General features: G+C 35.4%; 1 pseudogene; it reads right to left on the reverse strand.

Moving 5' to 3' along the window:
* Positions 1 to 8,508: 8,508 nt before the first annotated feature.
* On the reverse strand, positions 8,509 to 10,400 carry LOC126631501 (cytochrome P450 736A117-like; annotated as a pseudogene).
* Between the last annotated feature and the right edge of the window lie 1,908 nt (positions 10,401 to 12,308).

A 12,308-nucleotide genomic window follows, 5' to 3' on the forward strand; every position in this document is an offset into this window, starting at 1 on the left:
GGAGTCACCGCCCCCTCAGTCCTTGGGTAAATTGCTGCCTTGTTGGTTACACAGATGCTGGTTATCTGTCTGACCTACATAAGGCATGTTCTTAAACGGGCTATATCTTTACCGTTAGAGGCACCACTATATCTTAGAGGTCTACCAATCAAACGCTAACCATGCTGAGATTCTCGCCATGCATGAAGCATCACGTGAATGCTTTTGGTTGAAAGCAATCATGGAACATATTCGAAGCACTAGTGGTCTTACTTCTGTCGTTGACCTTCCTACGATGATCTTTGAAGACAATGCAGCATGTATCGAGCAATTGAAGAAGGGATACATCAAGGGAGACAACATCAAGCACATAGTGTCGAAGTTCTTTTATTCTCACCAGCGTGTCGAAGTTCTTTTATTCTCACCAGCAACAATAGCATCAGAACATTGAAGTCAAGCAAATCCGTTCTTAGGACAACTTGGCCGATCTCTTCACCAAGTCATTGCCCAAGTCTACTTTTCAGAAGCTCGTCCAAGGAATCGGTATGCGTAAATTATCTGAGTTGAATTGCTTGTAGTTCTCTTATTTAGAAGTTACGTCTAACTCAAGGGGAGTATCCTAAAGCATACTCACTTGATCTTAATGTACTTTTTTTCCTACGATTATGAGCATTTTTCCCACTGGGTTTTTGCTACCTAATGAGGTTTTCATGAGGCACCAATCCTGGGATGATCATACTCCATTGAGTTCATTACTTTCATCCTGCTTGACGTTTGTTTTAGACATTATGCATACTTCTAACTTTTCTCCTTAGCCTATGGGTTTTTCTCCCACCTTGGGTTTTACCATAACGAGGTTTTATGAGCTTTACTACCAATGCATACTTTCTTTAAATTTGGGACTCGTATTTTCCCGTTGTGTCGCCGACTTCATCAACTGTTCCATCTTATCTTCTGAATATCTAATGTGATGTTTTGTTTGAGTATTTACACACTCAAGGGGGAGTGTTGCAGTCTTATTAGAATATGAATGTGATTGTGTAAATCCTAGTGTATCTAAGGATATCTTTGAATATTCCCTTTAGTAGTTAATATCTTATTAGAGTTGTAATCCTATTAGGGTAAGGATTTAACCTTCTGTACTACTATAAATAAAGGCACAATGGGGTGATACAACACACACATCAGAATTACATCTCTCTCTTCTCTCTCTCTTGCTGCCAGCCCTCTCCCTCTCTAGTCTTAAATACAGTTCAGTAAATTAAGTCTGCAACACTAATAATTTTATTTAATAATAAAAACAAGAGAAAAAAAAACAAAAAAAATCCCAACTAGAGGCGCGTGCAAGGAGAGATAAATATGCGATTTTATTCTTATAAAATAAGGTCTACTGATTGGTCACTCACACTCATATCACGTACTTCTTCGTGACTTATGACTAATTGGTTTTCTTTGCTCCTTCCCAGCTTCCTCGTCTCTTCTTACTGGCTTAACAGGAGAAAGAAATTGATAATGGAATCTTTTATTTGCAGGTTTGGGTTGGGAATGAGGCATGCCTTTTATTTTATTTTATTTTATTTTATTTTATTTCTTTGTTTTTAAATCATACATTTTTCCGTTCTTGGTTTATAAATTGATAATGGAAGAAAATTAAGTAATTGGTGTAGAAAACTAAGAAACTAAAGAGATTCAAAAAGAAAAATTGACGAGAATTGAAGAAATTTAGAAGAAGAAAAGGTGTTTCGAAGGTGAGAAGGTGCTGAGAAAATTTAAGAAGAGAGAAGAATGGTCGTTAAACTTCCTGGAGAGGTACCATATTCAATTTAAGAAATAGTCAGTGCATGCCAACTTGTATTCAATTTCAGAAATAGTACTCATGTTCAGTTTCAAAAATAGTGTAATACTCGTGTTCAATTTCAGAAATAGTATAATACTCGTGTTTAGTTCAAAAATAATTAGTGTTCAGTTTTCATAAATAGTGTTCAGTTTCAAAAATAATGTGTGCGATGGATGCATGGGGTCACGTGCATCCGTTTTTAATTACTTTTTCCTATTTTATTTTTATTATTAAACTTTTGTCATTTTATTGAAATTTAAGTTGTTTTCATTAAAGTTTAAACTATTTTTATTAAATAAAATTATATAAAATTTTTTGTTAAAATTAACTTAGTCCAACTCTTTTCATTAAAAGTCCCTATAAAATAAGGAGTAGGTAAGTTACTTTAGCTTCACATTTTGCATATATAATATGGAGTAGGTAAGTTATTTTAGATTACCTATTTGCATATATAATAAGGAGTAGATAAGTTATTATAGCTTACCTATATGCATATATAATAAGGAGTAGATAAGTTATTTTAGTAGGGAAATTAATTTATATGAAAAATGAGTTCATTAAACAATACTAAATGATGTAGTTATTAAATATGGCAATGTGTTAGACTGTTGGAAAATTCAAAAACAAATACTATCAAATGTTACATTATTAGTTTGTTTGTAATGGTTTGATTGGAGCCAAAATTCATGTGTGAGTGAGAAACAGCTTAGAAGCAAGTGACTTTTTACCACAATTGTGAAAATAAGTTGAGTCATTACAAGAAGGTGTGGGTTCGAACTCCATCACTGCCTAATCTAATATCTAATCTAACAAAGTCTATCGTTTGACAAAAAAAAAAGAAAAAAAAAGAAAAGAGAAACAGTTTAGAAGAGATGTGGCATAAGTTGTAAATAATTTGAAATAGATTACATGTTTTTTGTATGGCGGTTTATTTGAATTTTGGATTTTTTTTTGTTAAATATTTATATATAAGCGAGTTTTTGTCTAGAAAATATGAGTTGTAAAGACCTATTTGTAATGAACCTTTATTTCTAGTTGTAAAGACCTATTTCTAGTAAGAGTTTCTCAGGTGCCTAGGTGGGTTTGAACAGATTTGGCAAGCGCTTAAGTAAATTTAAGAGTCATTTCTTAATTTTTAAACACCTAAAAATTAATTAAGGTGGTGACCAACTGCTTAGACGAGACGGGTAATCATATTACATACCAAGAAGCACTGTCGTTGTAAACGTGATACGAACAATTGCAACAACAGCAAATAATTGATGCCAGACTGTTGAAATTGATGAGATGGTGGATGCTGATGTCTTCTTCAATGATTGCCAGTTATATTGTTTTTAATTTTTAATGTTGTAAATATGGTGGATGGCCCAAATGCAGAATTTCAAAGCTGATAATTGCACATTACTGTGCACATGAAGACTTTAAGCCTAAGTAAGGTTAGTTTTCTTTTTGTAATTGTCGGATGAAAAACCTTTATACAAAGAGCTGAATTTACTTTATTATACATGTAATAAAATATCACACGCAAAAGAAAGAAGAGAGATTTATATTGTTATTATTTCGAATAATAAAAGAAACTATTACTATCCTAAATACGTAAGCATATTTTTCGGACTTTGTAAATATTGTGGCTTGTTTTATATTCTACTGCACACCTATTATCTATTTTATAACATTTAATAACTTTTTTGTTAAAGTTCCATCATTTGATCCGATTTAATCAAATACTTTAACATTTTTTTCTTCCTAAGATTCAATCTGCAATTCTAGAGCATGCTCATGCAATCTTTTGTGCATCCAAGTTTTTTAAATGTATCTCCAGAGGCCAGGATCGGAGTGGCCACCACCTAGAAACAATTCATGTTTTTTTTATATATTTTGAGTCAAATCATGAAAAAAAATTTAAAAGCTTAGCAACGTGAAAGATCCTACGAATCCAAGTGAAAGAGCATTTAGTAGCAGCAGCATTTTTAATTCAAAAGTTCGAAGCATTTAAATAAGAAAGCCAAATGAGACAGACACCAATTCCAACCTAATCCCATTTCACTTCTTCCCTTTACCTAAATATAATTCCAATTGGCTACCCCCGATTCCCGGCCCCACCCAATCACCGAAGGCCACCACCAGCAGTGTAGCACCAGACTCCCTCTACGTGGTGCTGACAATGAAACTAACATGACATGGGTGAACACTCGTAGTTTTCCGCTTATTTTGTCAACGTTATTTTCGTTTTTGAAATTTTTATATTTGGATCATCCGATATTAAAATTCAGAATTCATCACTGTCTACTTTGAATAAATGACATGGACTTAAAAAATACATATAACAGGTTGACTCAATAAAACACTTGACCTGTTAAACTTCGAGCTGGTTTCTGATTTTTTTCGTGTCGTTCAAAGAATTGCTAGATTGCAATTAGATACTTCTAAAATCTAGTGCTTTTGTGCTTGTAAATAGATATTTTCAAAGTTCAACTGGACAAATGGTGACTTTAATATAAGGATGACAATTTAATCTGTTAAATTCAATAACAATGTGGCAGATTTGAGGATGAAAATTTAGGTATTTTTCAGGTTTGAGAAAAAATCGTGAAATATTATTCGATTACGATGTTGATTATAAGGGTCTCAATCCGTATCCGTCCTCGCATCCGTTCTGAATAATATACTAGAATAGAATATAACGTAACGTAATGTAATATAATGTTTTATATTCACAATTATTAAAATTATTTGATAGCTTGTTTCACTTTCTCCCATAATGGTTATTGTATTTGTTTTTAAGGAAATTTTATACTTATGTAACTTATTTCTACACCCAACTTACTATTTGCACCCATTTGATTTTTAACTAAACTATTAATATCTCTTTAAACCTAAAATTAATACCTAATATACCCCCATAAACCCAATTCAATATGTGGATTTATTTTTACACCCATTTGATTTTTAATTCTATCTTTACACCATCTGGAAACAGAAACTGAGAATTGAGGTGTGAATTCAGTCATGGCTTACAACAAGACTGACACTTCTATAGATGTTGATGATATTTTGAAATCTTCTCTGGGCATATTTCTTAGACAAATCCTGCATAAACATCAAACTCTCATAATTGACCCCTTCAATGGCTTCTGTAAAAGCATTCTTCTTCACATCATTATATATTTCCTCTCCTTGCTTGATTTATAGGTGAATATGGATTATCTCCAGTAGCTATAGTGGGAGGTTCCTTCTTTCCTAGCCTTTCTGGCCATAACATGTCAGATGAAGAAAAATAAAAATATAATATAAAAACAGAAGAAGCAAACGGAATCCAAGGTCCTTGCAAAATCTACAAGTCTTTTTGGTTTTTTGGGGTGCAGATGAACATTGGAAGAGCGACTACAGCAATTTGCTATTGCAGAAAGATTTGAAATTAAATGAACAAAAAATTCATAAATTGAGTCATACCTTGGTTGGAGGATTCAAAACTTCAAAATCACCATGTATCAATTAAAAAACTTGTTGTTCTCTATGAGAGCTATTAGCGTTTTAGCCGGAATGAACGTAGGATAAACAAAGAATGATCGTAGAGTTTAATTATAGTGTTTGGGTTTATTAATAAACTTGAGTTTTATTATTATTTTCATTTTGTACTTAATTGTAATTATGCAATAGGGTAAAATAAATAATTAACATTTAAAATTTAAGTTGGGTGTAGAAATAAGTTACATGGGTTTAAATAAAACTTCTCTTGTTTTTATCATCCCTTTTCTTTTTTAATGGGACCAATTTGCCTTAATTTGCAATCATTTTTGGCTTATCATGAACACCTCCTGAAAGTATTGTTATCTTTTTTATGATTTAGATGTGGATATTTAATGACATATTATACGCCCAATTAATTTTGACACCAAAATATTCTTATTACCTTTTATGTTGCTATATTGATTTAATCCAATATTCCAAATTTTATTTGATTTAATCCAATATTCCAAATTTTATTTATTTATTTTTGCAAAATTTGAAACACTTTAGACCCTGTTTGATATTCAACTCGATACAATTTTTATAACTAAAAAATAAGTTTTAATTCCAAGTTCAAATTTTTGTTTGGTGGTCTAGGTTTTAAAAACTGAACTTAAAAAAAAAGACTATTTGATAAAAACACACTTTTTGTGTTTTGTTTACACTACAAAAAATATGTGGACCTTCAACAACCTCCAAATACAAAAATCGATATGGCTGACTCTCTCTCCTGTCCCTCTTTTCTCTCCCTGCCGATCTGGACTCTCTCTCTCTCTCTCCTGTCCCTCTTCTCTCATATCTCTCTTTCCTCTTTTCTCTCACGTCTCTCTTGTCCTTTTCTCTCACATCACAACCTGAAAAAGGTGATGAAGTTCAACTGAGTTCTATAATTTTGAGATTTAAAACAGTTTATGAGTTCAATACCAACAAATAATTGGATTTTATGAAAAAACTAATTTTAAGAGAAATTCTCTTTAGTTGTTTTCAACAATGATAATAGATTTTGAGTTGAATACCAAACAGATTTTTCTTTTTGTTTTTATCTTTTTTCATCTAAGTTCACCCATATCCATATCCAATCCTTCATCGGTGATGAAGTTCAACTGAGTTCTATAATTTTGAGATTTAAAACAGTTTATGAGTTCACTACCAACAAATAATTGGATTTTATGAAAAAAACTAATTTTAAGAGAAATTCTCTTTAGTTGTTTTCAACAATGATCATAGATTTTGAGTTGAATACATTTTTATCTTTTTTCATCTAAAGTTGACCCATATCCAATCCTTCATCGGTGATGAAGTTCAACTGAGTTCTATAATTTTGAGATTTAAAACAGTTTATGAGTTCAATACCAACAAATAATTGGATTTTATGAAAAACTAATTTTAAGAGAAATTCTCTTTAGTTGTTTTTAAAAATGATCATAAATTTTGAGTTGAATACCAAACAGATCTTTTTTTTTGTTTTTATCTTTTTTCGTCTAAGTTGACCCATATTCAATCCTTCATTAGACTCCTCCACTTGTAAGGAACTCGACCTTGATTTCATCTTAAAATTGATTTTGACATTAGGAATCACGAAGATGGATAAACACATATTATCTCTTAAGATGAGGAGCAAAAAAAATTTCAAACATGGTTGGTACAACCATGTGGTCAATTCCATAAATAAGATTTGAATATGTAGTTTACTCATCTTGTTGTCCGGGTTCATATGTTTGGTAGTTCCTGTTTATGTTTGAGTTTTATTAATAACTTGTTCGCCATGAATGCTAAATTGAATGTCTTCTTCTATTTTGGCTTGTTATTCAATCTTGAACTCACTTTCAATTGGCGATTTAGCTTCCTTTTCTTCAATTTATTCCTCTATCTTTTCTAGGCATATGTGATCTCAAAATAATTTTTCATTCACTACTTTTTTTTTCAAAATAATGTTTTCCGTTCTTAAAAGATGCAAATCATATTCAAACGAAAACTGTACATTTATAATAAATCTCTTCATCCTATGCCAAGATCGGATATGGTTTTTTCCTTCTTTCTTTCGTGCCTTTTGCTTAGCAATATTTCCCATTACATGTAAAGTGGCTATCTTGACCATCTTCTCCTCTAGAATAGTTATTTATTCAAAGAATTGCTCCACAACTGAAACCCAATCAAGAAAATCTTTTATGGATTCACCACCCTCAAACGAGGAAGCTTCCCAACATCAAGTTAATGAGTTTGCATTTAGGCAAATCCTCCAACACATTCCCCACCAATAAAAAACTGTCTGCAACCACCATAGAAGATCTTTGGTGTGCCACAAATAGCATTCCTCCCACATTAACGCTGAAGAAGAGGTTTGCATCTCCCCATGATCGATTGCCATTAGAACATGGCAAACCAGTGCTCTAATACCAATTGGCGCAACATGAAACTAACAAGGGATACCAACTTAAGCCCAAGTTCTGGTGTCCACTAGATTTTGAGAGAAATTCTAAAGAGATTTTTTTTTTATTATTAATAATTGAAAGATGATTACAACAAGAGCCAACCGTTAACTTAAATAACCTGATTACAACACCCTTAGGTGGCTCAAAGGCTTTAGGAAATTGAGTGAAAATAAAATGACATTAATCGGACAACAAACAAAAAATTTAGTCTTTATTATACAAATTAAAATGCAATTTTTTTGCCTTAAACACGACATACTCATGGTATCTCCCACGATCAACATTGAAGAGAGGTTTGTATGTCCCGATATCAATTGCTATTAGAATAGGGAAAATCTCTACTCTGACACCAATTGACGTAGAACCAGTGCATAAGGATTACAAATGTAATCCTAATGAAGAACAAAGGTTTTTGAAATCCACTAGAAATTGGGATAAAACCAAAAGGTTGTTTGATTATTGATTTGAAAGATGACATTACAAAGGAACCCAACAGCCTAAGTAACATAATCAAAAAGTCCTGGGGAAGCTCAAGGGGCTTATGGAATTTAACGAAATCAAAATGACATTAATCAGATGATCACAAACGAAAAGTTTGACTTTTATAACAGAAATTAAAATGCGCTTTTGAAAGCCTAAAAGATCATTTTATTTTCTTTATCTTTCTTCGTTTGAGTTGACGCATCTTGTCCTACACCAATCATCGAGTGCAAAAAACTTTAGACGAGCACACGCACACAAACACATAATTCAGCAAGAATATGGAATAGCTACTGCTTTTAGAGGATATTTGCTGTGGACATGCGCACCCGTTGATTCGGACATGTCCAGGTCCTCCCCTCTTGCACCACCAGGCAATGCCCAATCAAACTTGTGCACTAAATTTGCCAAAGTAATCTCTTCAACAGCCACAGCAAACTGAGTTCCAGGGCAAACACGTCGGCCAGCCCCAAACGGAATTAGTTCTTAGTCATTCCCTTTATAATCTATTTCACTACTCAAGAACCTTTCCGGCTCGTACTCCTCTGGATTGTTGTATGACTTGGGATCTCTCCCAATCTGCCATGCATTCACTATAACTAGTATGTTGGCCTTAATGTTGTAACCGTTTTCACATCTTGGGTTGAGATCCTAGGCAACAGTAGCGGAAGTGGAGGATGTAAGCGAAGAGCCTCCTTAATCACCGCCTTCAAGTAGTGCATTCCTATTAAATCATCCTCCGTTATGTCCGTTTTGTTGCCGACCGTTCCTCGTACCTCGTTCTGCAATTTTTTCATCACTCTAGGATGCCTTAAAAGCTCAGACATTGTCCACTCTAGGGCTGTAGATGTCGTATCAGTACCAGCCGCAAACATATCCTGCAAGAGTATTCATTAATTTTATTAAATCCTGAACATATACTGCATTGCTTTTTCGTTATCAATTAATAGAAATAGTTCAAATAATTTTCAACCATAAAATCAATTTTAGTTCTTTGTGTCACACACAGAGCAGTACGAGAGAATGTCCATTGCCAAGGTAATAGCTTTGATGCAAACTCGATCAAGAGGAATAGCGAGCACGTTTTCTTTCTGAAGGGAAAGCAAAACGTCCACAATATCCTTTTCGTCCTCGTTCTTGACATGACCATCGCCATCCATATGCTCTTGAACAACTGTCTATAAGAAGTCATCTAATATTGATGCGTGATGTTATCTCATTCAACTCCAGGGCAAGCCCCTTAAACGTATTCCCATCTTGGTCGCCATCGTTGTACTTGGTCCCAAGTGTAACTCTAAAGATAACGTCATTAGTCAGCGTCCGGAAGATATCGCTTAAATTAAAAACTGACGATGTAGTTGACGTCGATTGCTTCATGATGTTGTTGATCATGGATTTGGCTTCCTCTTCTCTCACAGTGCGAAAAGAGCGAGCCTTTTTGCTGCTCAGAAGATTTAACACACATATGCTCTTGATCCGCCTCCAATACTCGCCATTAGGCGCCGATGCCACATCTTTGCAGTCGTAGAGAAATTTCTTAAAGAAGGTGATCTTGGGTCTGTTGGAGAGTGCGATGTCATGGGTCTTCATGACCTCGAAGGCAGCCTCAGCCGACAAGACCACGAGGACTGGCATGCTTCCGAAATGGAGCTGTTTGTGTTAAAACTTGAACTTTGGGCTCAAGAAGGAATTGGTCCAAAAGGAGGTCTAGAAGGGGAAAAGCCCGAAGCCCAGCTAAAGCCCAGAAGGCAGGAGAGGCCCTTTTCTGACTAGGTGCAGGCTATTTGAACCACTTGCTCACCTGCCTAGAGACCAAGTGGTGTAGACCAGCCAGCTAATCAACCTAAAAGTACTTTACAGTGGCAGTACAAGTAAATAGCTGATGAGTCACTACCCTTCAAGCTGCATTCGGGCAAGCTTAATGCTACAGGAGGCTAATCCGAAGTGTCTATAAAAGAAGAAAGAGAAATCAGAGATAAGGACACAAACAAACAAACAAATACAAGCACAAACTTTGCTCAAACCAGATTTGCCTTTAACGAAGCTGTAGTCAACCCAAGTCTTCATCCCTTTCGGGATCAACCCTCACCAAAAGCCTTTGTAATAGCTCTACTACCTTGTCTAAATCTTGCTGTAGTATCGATTTGCTTCTGTAAACTCATCTCCCTATCCCTCTTTCTAAGCTTTCAAACCCCTTGATAAATCACAAAGATAGGAAGTTGCAAGACGATCAGCCTTGCCCGATAAGGTGAAACCTTGCCCGACCCTCTTTGTTTTTTGTCTTTTCATTCATTAGTCTAGCAATATGTTGTATACTTTCAGTTGTATCCATGTTATTTCTAGCAAGTTGGTGATTAAAAGACTCCTCAATTCTTAAATCTGATTGACATTTGTCTTCACAGTTTAAATCAGATCTAAGTTCTAAGCCCTCGGGCATGTAAAATTGATCATTCAAAAGTCCTTGGTCTCAAGGCATAAAAAAGAACCTTATGTGGACTTAACTCATCCACGACAGTCCTTGATAGATAAGAAGTCCGAAGTTACTTGGGGTGCAAGTAATCGACCTATCCCTTAGTTTTATTTATGTTATATTATGATTATCATAGAACGTTTGAGTAGAGATGGAGTTCTGATGGGAAGCCTCAAGGCCTATATCTAAGGCCCTACAAAGGCACCTATTTGGATTCATTCTGCTATTCGGGCTCGGGTAATTATAAGTATAATGGTTATAACACTTCTGCAAACACTTAAACAAACATTATATGTTCGAGTACTGGGTTAGTTATTGACTGAGAGCCTCAAGGCCTACACCTAAGTCCCCACAAAGGCACCTGTCATAACTAAAACGGTCTCTCGGGTATATATACAACTAAAACTCAACATCTGTTTTACATTTGCCATGCTAAAGATGGCAGTGGCACGCCAAAGCACCTAAAAGTTAATCTTGATTGTGAGCCTCAAGGCCTACACCTAAGGCCCCACAAAGGCACCTTTCAAAGTTAACTCTGTCATTCTCTTTCAGCCTTGCCCGACAAGCCTTGCCCGATAGGTTTTGCCCGACAAGCCCCTAGTAAGCAGAAGCCCGAAAGAAAGCATCAACCGGCGCCAACCTCTCGGGGAGCTGTGTGCTCATCGGCTAGGAAACATCCCCAACGGAAATTCTAGCCAAAAACATAGTTTTGGCATGCTCGGTATGATCCACTTGATCAAAAGAAATATGTCAAAACTGCCAGCAGATTTGCAAACTACCTTGTTGCAAATGTTGCAAAGATTGGAGAGTGCCTCCGCAGGCTTCAGAAGGGAAGCAGACCTGGTTATAAGACCAACTATTCCTATATCTTTACCTCAACTTAAGGAAAAATATGATAGGGAAAAAGAGAGACTTAAAACCAACCAACCAAAAGAAGCAGTGGTTGACAAACCTGCAGATCCCTTCTCAGATGCCCTAGTGAATTTGATCAGTATGGCATGGGCTGAGAAAGGGAAAGAAAAGGTCACAAGGGAAGAAGAAGGAAGATTGGCTGACAAATCCACAAAATGGGTAATCAAATTGCCCGAACATCCAAAAGCAGCCATAATCAAAGGGATAGTTATGTGCAGTAAATGCCAATGCGAGTGTGAGCTCGAAATACCACCAATAGGAGTCCTTATGGATCACAAGCTAATCAGGAGGAATGAAGAAAAAGAAAGAAAAGAGGCCCGTGAGAAAGTTAGGCGGACTGCAGGAAGGGATACTTCCCGAAGTGTTTTTCAACGGTTAGGAGGCGATTCCCAACCTAAAGCTTTATTAGAGATATTTCGTAATCATGAAGTTTCTGAAGAGGCAGAAGATAAAGATGCCAAAAAGCCAAAAGAGAGGAGTATAGAGCATTCTCAATACGGCCATATGGGAAGAGAAGTAAAGAGAAATGATAGGATAATGAATCCTGTCAAGAAAGATAACCCTGCCCGTCTCGAACAAAAATGGTACGTGGTTGGGAAAAATGGACAGCTCGTTAAACAAATGGGAGCCTCCATGGTCAGAAGGGTCCAAAGGCAACACAAAGCCTACATGAACTCCTTAAAGACCC

The sequence above is a fragment of the Malus sylvestris genome, chromosome 8, assembly GCF_916048215.2.
Source record: "Malus sylvestris chromosome 8, drMalSylv7.2, whole genome shotgun sequence".
Classification (NCBI taxonomy): Eukaryota; Viridiplantae; Streptophyta; class Magnoliopsida; order Rosales; family Rosaceae; genus Malus; species Malus sylvestris.